We start from the raw sequence: 10,586 nt of genomic DNA on the forward strand, positions 1-10,586 counted from the left end.
ACATGTAAATGTTCATTGATTTCCCAATTTTTTTTCCAAGAAAGGACCAAAACCCTTTCTTTGGTTTTGAGTCTGTTGATTGCAGTCACCTATTAGGAACTCTTCATGATTTTCAGTTTTGATTTGGTTAAAGGGGAGCAAGAATTTAAAAACCTCTGAGAAGCAATGTGACTTATAAAATTCTTCTTTATAGTTGTACCATTTTCTGATTGTCTCTCACCCACACGCTTATTGATAACATTTTCTAGTTGCTTACCTTTATCACGAGTCCAGAGAAGTCAACTTTTTTTTTTAGAAGAATAAACACTGTTTTTGCCCTCACAGTTCATTAGTTAGTATATACATATTTTAGTTTTTATTTAAATTCCACTTAGTTAAAAAAAAAAAAATTCCACTTAGTTTGGGACACCTGGGTGGCTGCGCGGTTGAGTCCCTGCCTTCAGCCCAGGGCATGATCCTGGAGTCCCAGGATCAAGTCCCACATCAGGCTTCCTGCATGGAGCCTGCTTCTCTCTCTGTCTATGTCTTTACCTCTCTCTCTCTCTCTCTGTCTCTCATGAATAAATAAATAAAATCTTAAAAAAAAAATCCACTTAGTTAACATACAGTGTAATATAAGTTTCAGGTGTACAACTTAAGTGATGCAACACTTCCATACAACCCTCTGTGCTCATCACAGTAAGTGCACTTCTTCATCCCCATCACCTATTTCACCAATCCCCCACCCACCTCCCCTCTAGTAACCATCAGTTTGTTCTCTATAGTTAAGAGTCTGTTTCTTGGTTTGTCTCTATTTTTCCCCTATGATCATTTGTTTTGCATCTTAAATTTTACCTATGAGTAAAATCACATGGTATTCATCTTTCTCTGACTTATTTCGCTTAGCATAAAACTCTTTAGCTCCATCCACATCGTTGCAAATGGTAAGATTTCATTCTTGTTTAAGGTTGAGTAACATGCCATATATATAAATCACATATCTTTATATGTATATATATATAATATATACATATTATATATAAATATATATATCACATCATCTTTATATATAAATATATAAATTTATATACACTGGGGCTCTTTCCATAATTTGGCTATTGTTGATAATGCTGCTATAACCATTGGGGTACATGTATCCCTTCAAATTCATATTTTTGTATTTTTGGGGTAAAAACGTAGTAATGCAATTGCTGGATCATAGGGTAGTTCTATTTTTAAATTTTTGAAGAGCCTCCATACTGTTTTCCAGGGTGGCTGCACCAGTTTGCATTTCCACCAACGATGTAAGAGGGCTCCCTTTCCTCTGCATCCTCGCCAACACTTGTTGTCTCCTGTGTTGTTAATTTTAACCATTCTGACTGGTGTGAGGTGATATCTCATTGTTGTTTTGATTTGCATTTCCCTGATGATGAATGGTATTGAGCATCTTTTTATGGGTCTGTTGCCCATCTGTATGTCTTCTTTGGAAAAATGTCTATTTGTGTCCTCTCCCCATTTATTTTAACTGGATTGTTTTTTGGGTGTTGAGTTTTATAAGTTCTTTATAGATTATAGATACTAACCCTTTATCCAATATGGAATTTGCAAACATCTACTCCCATTCTGTAGGTTGCCTTTTAGTTTTGTTGATTGTTTCCTTTGCTGGAAAAAAGCAAGAGCTTTTTATTCTGATGTAGTCCCAATAGTTTACTTTTGCTTTTGTTCCCCTTACGTCAGGAGACATATCTAGTGAGAGGTTGCTATAGCCAAAGTCAAGGAGGTTACTGCCTGTGTTCTCCTCCAGGATTTTAATGGTTTCCTGACTCATATTTGGTCTTTAATTCATTTTGAATTTACTTTTGTGTATGGTGCAAGAAAGTGATCCAGCTTCATTCTTTTGCATGTTGCTGTCCAATTTTCCCAACACCATTTGTTGAAGAGTTTTTTTTTCCCATTGGATATTCTTCCCTGCTTTGTTGAAGATTAATTGACCATATTGACCATATAGTTGTGAGTTCATTTCTGGGTTTTCTATTCTGTTCTATTGATCTATGTGTTCATTTTTTGTGCCAATACCATACTATTTTGGTTACTACAGCTTTGTAATATAACTTGAAGTCTGGAATTGTGATGCCTCCTGCTTTGCTTTCTTTTTCAAGGTTGCTTTGCTATTCAGCATCTTCTGTGGTTCCATGCAAATGTTAGGATTGTTAGTGCTAGCTCTGTGGAAAATGCTGTTGTTGTTTTGATAGGGGTTGCATTAAACGTGTAGATTGCTTTGGGTAAAATAGACATTTTATCAATATTTGTTCTTTTAATTCATGAGCATGCAATGTTTTTCCAGTTCTTTGTGTTATTTTCAATTTCTTTCATCAGTGTTTTATAGTTTTCAGAGTGTAGGTTTTTTACCTCTTTGATATTCCTACGTATCTTATGGTTCTTGGAAAAATACGGAGTGCTTCACGAATTTGTGAGTCATCCCTGCACAGGGGCCATGCTAATCTTCTTCATATCCTTCCAATTTTAGCATATGTGCTGCCAAAGCAAGCACTCATTAGTTAATATTTAATTACATTACGAAATTGCAACCATATGTGTAATTGGCATGAGCAGGTTTGGGAACAAACACAATATGTGGTAAGTACAAAACTCAAATGGAGTCCATGGATGTACTAGAGTGAGGCATACTAGCTATTAGTCACCAGCATTCTGAGATAGTAGTTAACCCATTTGCTTAAGTCAGTTAAATGGACTTGGATCAATAGGACTGCCCACTGAATGTTTTATCAATTCAGGCTATTTACAAGTAACCAAAACCAAATTAACAAACTTAGGCAAAGAAAGAAATTTATTGGATGGATCTGAAATGACTCAGACAACTGAAGGAAAAGCTAAATAACCAGTTCTCAGAAAGACTGGGAGCTAGGGAAGCACTGGGTATCTTGAGAGCAGGCACTAATGGATAGTCTCTTTTGGGTGTACCACTGGGTGACTCCAATGATTTTCTTATCTTTGTGTCACTCTGATTAAGATCTGAATGTCTACAAGAAGGACTCTCATTGGCTTATATATCACATAGACTCTCCTCAACCAAGGAACAACAAACACTGGAAAAGATCCTCCCACAAGATTGCATGCACTGGGGAAGGATCATTCTCCAGGAGCAACTGGAGGAGAGGTCCTGTGAACAGAGGAGAGGGAATGTGCATGGTACCTGGTAAGTGTGGGCAAGGAATCACATTAGCCAGGGGGAGGTTTAGAGTGCTAAAAGTGAGGTCTGACTCTATCTAGAAGAAGGTAGAAGGCATTCAGAGTACAAGAAAACCCATGGCTACTGAATGTTGCTTTATGCTTTGAAACATATTTCCCAGCAGCATTCAGGGGTTCTACCTTCTGGAGCTCTGAGTGAAATGTGACAATTTCCTCAACCACCTGATTGTTCCAGCTGAGAGTAGGTGTAGATGTCTGCATCCAGGCCTCAGTTTGTCACTACATGATCTTGGGTGAGCCATCACTTCTAAATACTCCAGTTTCTCTATACACAAGATGAAAGATCCTTCCAGATATAATGTTTTGTCATTTCTATATCTGGACACATTCTCTTTCTTCATACTTCTGAGTATAATTCAGCAAAGCAGATACATCTCTATATTGTTTGTTGGAATTATTTTGTATGCCAATAAACATTAAAGTGAAAGCTGCACTTTGGTTTCAGTGGAACTGTATAAGATGTAAATATGGTGCTTAGAGACAAATTAAAATACCAATAAAAAGCATTAAAACACATACTGCCACTCATTTACACTAATACTAGCTAGCTGGCTAATACTCTAGACTTCTTTTTTCAAGTTGCTTTTCTATTCTTTTATAAAGATAAATACACAAGAGATTCTGCTTCTACCATGAATTCTTTTTTAATGGCTTCTCCACCTCCATCCCCAGTGACTCATTTTCTTATTCTATTTCATTTGTTTGCTTGTTTGTTTTTCAGTATGCTGGGTTTGGTTTGCTTCCTTTCACTGACAATTTGAATGAAATTCTTAAAATGGTTTCTTGCAGTGTTCTGATGGCAAGAGATTGCCTTTAGTTGCTTTCAGAAAACCCCTCTGAGGTTAACACTGAGGATCTTATGCCCACTTGATGCTTTGTACTGTGATACTCCCAAGAACTCAGATTGTACTCCAGGGTAAAGGGGAGAAAACTCTACTACCTGGCAGGATAGGAGCTCAACACTGAAATTAAATCCAGTCACAAACAGAAATATTACTTGTGCCCCTGAGTTTATGGGCTGAGAGATATAGCTTACAGAGATTTGAACTTTATTTAGTTGATGAAAGGGAGCTAAGTAAGGCAAGTGACAAGTCAAATATTTATTTGAGAAAAGTCACTTTGGCAGCTATGTGGAAGATAAATTGAAAGGGAGAGGGAAGAGGAGGGGAGGCCAGTCAGGAGATTGCATCAACAGGCAAGACTGGAGAGAATACAGGGGAGGAAAGCTAACTCATCCTCTGCCCCTTCACCAAACCCATTTCCTTTCTGTTGGGATATATGGCTAGACTACATGCTCCAGCCTTCTTGCCAACGGGGGCAATGTTACTCAATTTGGACAAGGGGAATGTGGGCAGAAGTGAGGTAAAACTCCCACATGAACTTACTCGTGCCCTCTCTTCCCCAGTCCACTGGCCAGATGTGTAGACATTGAGGGTGACCTGGTAACCATGTGTAGATGGAGGAGCTTCTGTGGGGCTGGGTCCCTGAATGACTTTATGGAGTACGTACAAACGCACACACCCTCAACATGAAAGTAAGAAATAAATTGCTATTGTGTTCAGATGCTAAAATTTCCAAGTTCATTTGTGAATGCAGCTCATGTTATCATCACTATATAATTCCCGAAGTTCTCTGGTTAGAGTAGAGCCCAGTCCTCTGCATACACTGTCATGAAACCACTCTGCCCTATCCACACCCTCCTTGTAGGGAAAAAATAGAAAAGGAGAAAGAAGAAAATACATGTTATACATCATTTCACCCTCTAGGGCTAAGTACTCTTAACAATCTGGTATATTTTCTTTCTTTTTTCCTATAGAAAAAAAAAAGGCTACCCTTTGTTCAGATATTAAATTTTTCATCCAGTGACTTATTTATTGATCCCACCTTCATTGTATGCCTGTGTGTCAGAAATTGTGCTCAATGTTAGGGATTACAAAAACAGACCTAACACAGTTCCTATCCTCAAAGAAACTATAGCACCGTGGAGGAGAGAGATGCCTAAGCAGATAATGACATAGAAAATGTGTGAGCAGAATAACAGAGAAGGGAATTAAGGAAGCCAAAAAGAAGAGTCCCTAACATAAAAAACAGAAGTTTATTGAGTTCTTGCTATATGTTAGGGACTGATCTAATAACCTTTCAGATATAAACTAATTTAATCATCATGAGAATTCCATGAGATACATGTCCCAGTGTCTCAGGGTTACAGGTGGGGAACTAAACCATAGAAATGTTCAGTAACTTGCCCCTTGTCCAGAGTCTTGCTGAGAGGGGGTTCAGCAGTTTGTGTGTGTGTATGTACATGTGTGTTCAGAGTTGACTTAGAAGAGTTTCAAAGATAGGTGGGAAGGACAGAGTTACATGTGAGAAACTACAAGCAGGATTGTGGTCACTTGGTGAAACTGAGACAACAAGTGGCCCAGACCTTTGGGTCTTCCTACATTCCTAGTGGCCTAGACTAATTTCAGGATGTGAGGCTCTGAGGAGAATCTGACTCAGCTTACAAATTCTTCATAGGAGGAGGAAGACTGCTCTCTGGAGGTATGACTTTTGACATCAGACTCCACTTGCTACTAAGTGTGACCCAAATGGTGTTCTGGAATCAAAAATATTTGCAGCCCCTCATCCCTGGAGTCTGGAGCTGGTAGAAATGAAACAGGGCATGAAAAGAGAGATAAGGGCCTCCTTCTCTCTGATGATGACAGCTGAAAGCTCTATCACATCCAGAGGGGACATGCATTTTCATAGACCCAAAGCCTAAATGCTGATTGAGGAATAAGAAGCCTGTGATACAGAATCCCTGGGTGGCTCAGTGGTTTAGCACCTCCCTTGGGCCCAGGGCGTGATCCTGGAGTCCTGGGATGGAATCCCACATTGAGCTCCCTGCAGGGAGCCTGCTTCTCCGTCTGCCTGTGTCTCTGCCTCTCTCTCTCTCTCTCTCTCTCTCTCTCATGAATAAATAAATAAAATCTTTTTAAAAAAAAGATGCCTGTGATACTTCATTGATGAAGTAGAGGAAGTGGTGACAATAGGGAGAGGGTGGGTTTTCAACACAAATCTGTGAACAAACTTGGCCTGAATCCATCCTTAAATCAGCTCTAAGGCAGCCTCTCAACCTTGCAGACTTCATGCAAAAATCATGGAGACGAACCATCTTTAAAAAGCAAAAGAAAAGTCAACCTTTTCTCCCCTTTCCTTTCTAAGTTCCATCCCTCATTTCCTTCATGATTTTTAAATTAAAATCTGAACTTTCTCCGCCAGGAGTCCCCTCCAGTGATACTCTTGCCCTTTCTGTAGGACACCAAAGGTCTGCTTTCTCCCTTGCCCCAAGACAGGCAAGTGAGGTAGGAATGGCTCTACTTCTGGAAATTTGTATATTCACCTTTTCTTGCCTACTGTAGATCTTACTTTGAAAGTAATCATTGTAATTGCATTATTTTGAGTAAGAGACCAGAACATCAATGGGCTACTATAAAATGCAGAATTTGGGGGGTGTGAAGAAACTCTAAGAAACCATAGTCACTCCACTGCCCCAGAGGAATCTGGAAAGGGGGACCTGCATTCCTCACTTGAGCAGGGTTCGTTCTTGAGTCATCATTATCCCAACATTAAGCAAGGCTGTAGAATTCCAGTTTCAATTGAATAGTTATTATGTGAAGTTACCTCATGATACTTGCTATATTCTTTTTTTTTTTTTTTTTTTTACTTGCTATATTCTTACAAGGTTTTTCTTGGTTCATTATTTCCCAAAGTGTGTGGTGAATACATGCCCCACCTGCTGACATATGAGGTTGTTTAAAGTGGTTCATAGAGCATTTAATAACACTGAATCACAGAAGTCAAACGTTATTCTCTTTTAAATGGTCTTTCAATCTCTGTTTGGGCTCCAAGGTAAAAGCCTCTGTGCTGGTGTGTCTTTAATGGCCTTCCAACCAGAGCTCATCTGCCTTATTGCTAAAGGAAGAGCAAACTTCAGTCAGGCAACAGAATATTTTTAATAGATTTCTTGAGGTATAATTGATATAAAACAAACTATGTATTTAAAGGGTATAATTTGAAATAACATGTATATCCACCTTGAGACCATTACCACAATCAAGTTAATTAATATTTCCATCACCCCCAAAATTTTCCTTGTGACCCACAGTGATCTTTCCCTCCCACACCTCATCACTTCCACCTCTTCCCACATAACTCTTGACCTTCTTTCTGCTACTATAGAGCGGTTTGCATTTTTGAGAGCTTTATGTAAATTGAATGATACAGTGTATAATCTTTTTTTTGGTCTCGTTGCTTTCACTTAATATATTTATTTTGAGACTCATCCAACATGACTGTTTGTGTCAGTAGTCCATTCATTTTTATAGCTGGGAAGTATTCCATTATAGGAATATGCCACAATTTGTTTACCCATTTGCCTGCTGATGGACATTTGAGCTGTTTCCAGTTTGGGGCAATTACAAATAAACCTACTATGAACACTCATTTTTAAGTCATTTCAATTTCAGCCATTCTGGTAGGTATGTAGTCATATCACACTATGGTTTTAAATTACATTTTCCTAATGACTAATGATGTTGAACATATTTTGTTATGTTTTGTTTGCCATCTATTTACCTTCTTTGGGAAGGTGTCTTTTCAAAATGTTTGCTAATTTAAAAAAAAATTGTCTCTTTATGATTGGGTTTCAGAGTTCTTTATCAAACTTGGAAATGAGTACTTTATTAGGTCTACAATTTTCAAATATTTTTTCCCAGTCTGTGGCTTGTCTACTCATTCTTTTAAGAGTATTTTGTAAGAGCAAAAGCTTTAAATTTTGATACATTTGTCCCATTTATCATTTACTTTTTCTCTTATATGTTGTGCTTTTCATGTCTTACTAAAGAAATCTTTGCCTAAGCCCAGGTCACAGAGATTTTTCTCATATTTTTTCTCCAAGAAGTTTCATAACTTTAGATTTTATATTTAAGTCTATGATCCATTTTGAGCTCATTTTTGCTTATGGGATAAGGTATGAATTGCAGTTCTTTTTGGGACGATACTCAATCGACCCATATTATTATTGAAAAGATTATACCTTCTCTACTGAATGACCTTCACACCTGTGTCAAAAATCCATCATCTGTCTATGTGTGGGTCTATTTCTCCTCTACTTTCATGATCAGTATGTTTATTTTTATGCCACTACTATACTGTCTGGCTTGCAGTAGTTTTATATTGGCTGTTCTAGAGGTCCTTTGCATTTCCATATACATTTCAAAATCAGCTTGTCAATTTTAATCCAAAGACCGGGTAGGATTTTGTTTGGACTGCACCAAATCTATAGGTTAATTTGAGGAGAGCTGACTTCTTAACAATATTAAGCTTTCCAACCCAGGAGAAGCATCTCTCTCAATCTGTCTAAGTGATACCAAATCCAATGTTCTTCATCCCATTGTGTAAATCCACAGTCCCGCCTTAGTATTTTTCTTCTTCCTGAAGGACTTGTGGTAATATTTTTTTCTTGGGCAGGTCAACTGTGATGAATTCTTTCAAGTTTTGTAGGTCTGAAAATGTCTTTTTAATTAAAATTTTTTTATTATGTTAAGGGGTTTGATCTTTATTCTAAGAATGACTATAAACAACCAGTGGAGATTTATTGTGGCTTTATTTTTGAAAGTTATTTTTCCTTGATAGAGGTTTCTAGGGTAACAGTACTGTCAGTACTTTAAAGATGGTGCTCCTGTGTCTTCTTGCTTGCATAGTATTCAATGAGAAATACTCTGACATTCTTGTTTTTGTTCCTCTCTGTGTACGATGACTTTTTTCTTCTGGTTGTTTTTAAGATTTTCCTCTTTAATCACTGGCTTATAGCAATTTGATTATAATGTTCCCTAGTATAGTTTTCATTAAGTTTCTTAGATTTTTAAGTTTATAGCTTTTATCCATTTTGGAAAATTTGGGGCTATTATTAAGTATTTTTTTCTGCCCTCTTTTGTCTCTCATCTCCTTTGTGGACTCCAAGTACAGATATACTAGGCTGCTTAAAATTGTCCCAAAGCAAATTACTTTGCTTCCTTTTGCATCATTCCTATTGTTATGCCTTTAAACCCATGGATCTTTTCTTACTCAATATCTAATCTGTCATTGATCCTGGTATATTCTTCATCTTGAGCACTGTGATTTTCATTTCTAAAAGCTCAATTTTAATCTTTTTTTAAAAATTGTGTGATATGGTATTTTTAGTATCTTCTTTGTCTCCAGTTAACTTTTTGAAAATATGGAATAGAGTTATAATAGCTGTTTTAATGTCCTTCTCTACTGATTCTAACACCAATGCCAGTTCTGGGTTGGTTTTGATTGATTAATTTGTTTTTCTCCTCATCAAAGATACTGTTTGTTAGTAAATTTTTAAGATTCATTGCAAAAACATTGTGAATTCCACCTTGTTGGGTGCCGAATATTTCTGTATTCCTGTAAATATAATTGAGTTTTGTTCTGAGTCACAATTAAGTTATGTGGAAACAGTTTGATCCTTTTGGGTTTTGTTTTTAAGATTTGTTAAATGCCACCAGAGCACTAGCCACCCTAGGAATAATCATTCACCACTTCCAGAGGCAATATCTTCTGGGCTATCTACACAATAACTTGTGAATCATGAGGTTTTCCAATCTGGCTCATAGCAGCAGGCATGATACTTGGCCTTGTGAGAGCCCCAAGTCCTATTTCCTCTAGTTGTTTGAAGGATTCTTTCTCCATCCTCATAGGTTCCTCCTATTCATGTGCTGGGCAGTCCTCTGCTGAGGGCTAAGGGGGAACTTCTGCATATCCCTGGGCCATTTCAGTGTAGCTCTCTCCATTCTGATCTGTGTCTAGCCTGTTCTCCCTGGACTTTTAGTGACATGTGTTACATTCAGGGAGATTCCTGAGTTTTGCCCGGGTTTCTTCTCCTGTACTGCTGCTTGGATAGACAGTAAGCTGGAAAAACTGTCAGGGCTCACTTCACTGCTTCCCTTTCTCAGATATCACTGTTCTTTGTTGTCTGATGTCCAATGTCCATTTCGGTTGATTGAGGCAGGAAGGTAGACATGGTTCCTATGACACCATCTTAGCTGGGAACAGAAATGTACAGCTGGAATTTTAATAGTACTGTTTTACTTCATTATATTTATTTCTATGGCTATCTTCTATTTATGATCGTTGATGTTGGTTTTCCATTTGGAAATGTAATTTTTTTGTAATGTAATTTTCCTTTTCAAGTAAGTCAGTTGAAGTGTGAAAAAGTGAGGTCCATTTTAAGAAAAATATTGAGTAAATAATATTAAGGGTAGTAAAGAGATATGACAAATAAAAGGGAT

At 37.5% G+C, this 10,586-nt stretch overlaps 1 non-coding gene across 1 annotated transcript; it reads right to left on the reverse strand.

The window, feature by feature from the left end:
* Window positions 1–2,423: 2,423 nt before the first annotated feature.
* Window positions 2,424–2,530, reverse strand: LOC112659136 (U6 spliceosomal RNA). Its single transcript, XR_003136206.1, has one exon. It is a non-coding gene; the product is annotated as a U6 spliceosomal RNA (small nuclear RNA).
* Window positions 2,531–10,586: the final 8,056 nt, after the last annotated feature.

The sequence above is a fragment of the Canis lupus genome, chromosome 2 (genome assembly GCF_003254725.2).
Source record: "Canis lupus dingo isolate Sandy chromosome 2, ASM325472v2, whole genome shotgun sequence".
In the NCBI taxonomy this organism is placed as follows: domain Eukaryota; kingdom Metazoa; phylum Chordata; class Mammalia; order Carnivora; family Canidae; genus Canis; species Canis lupus.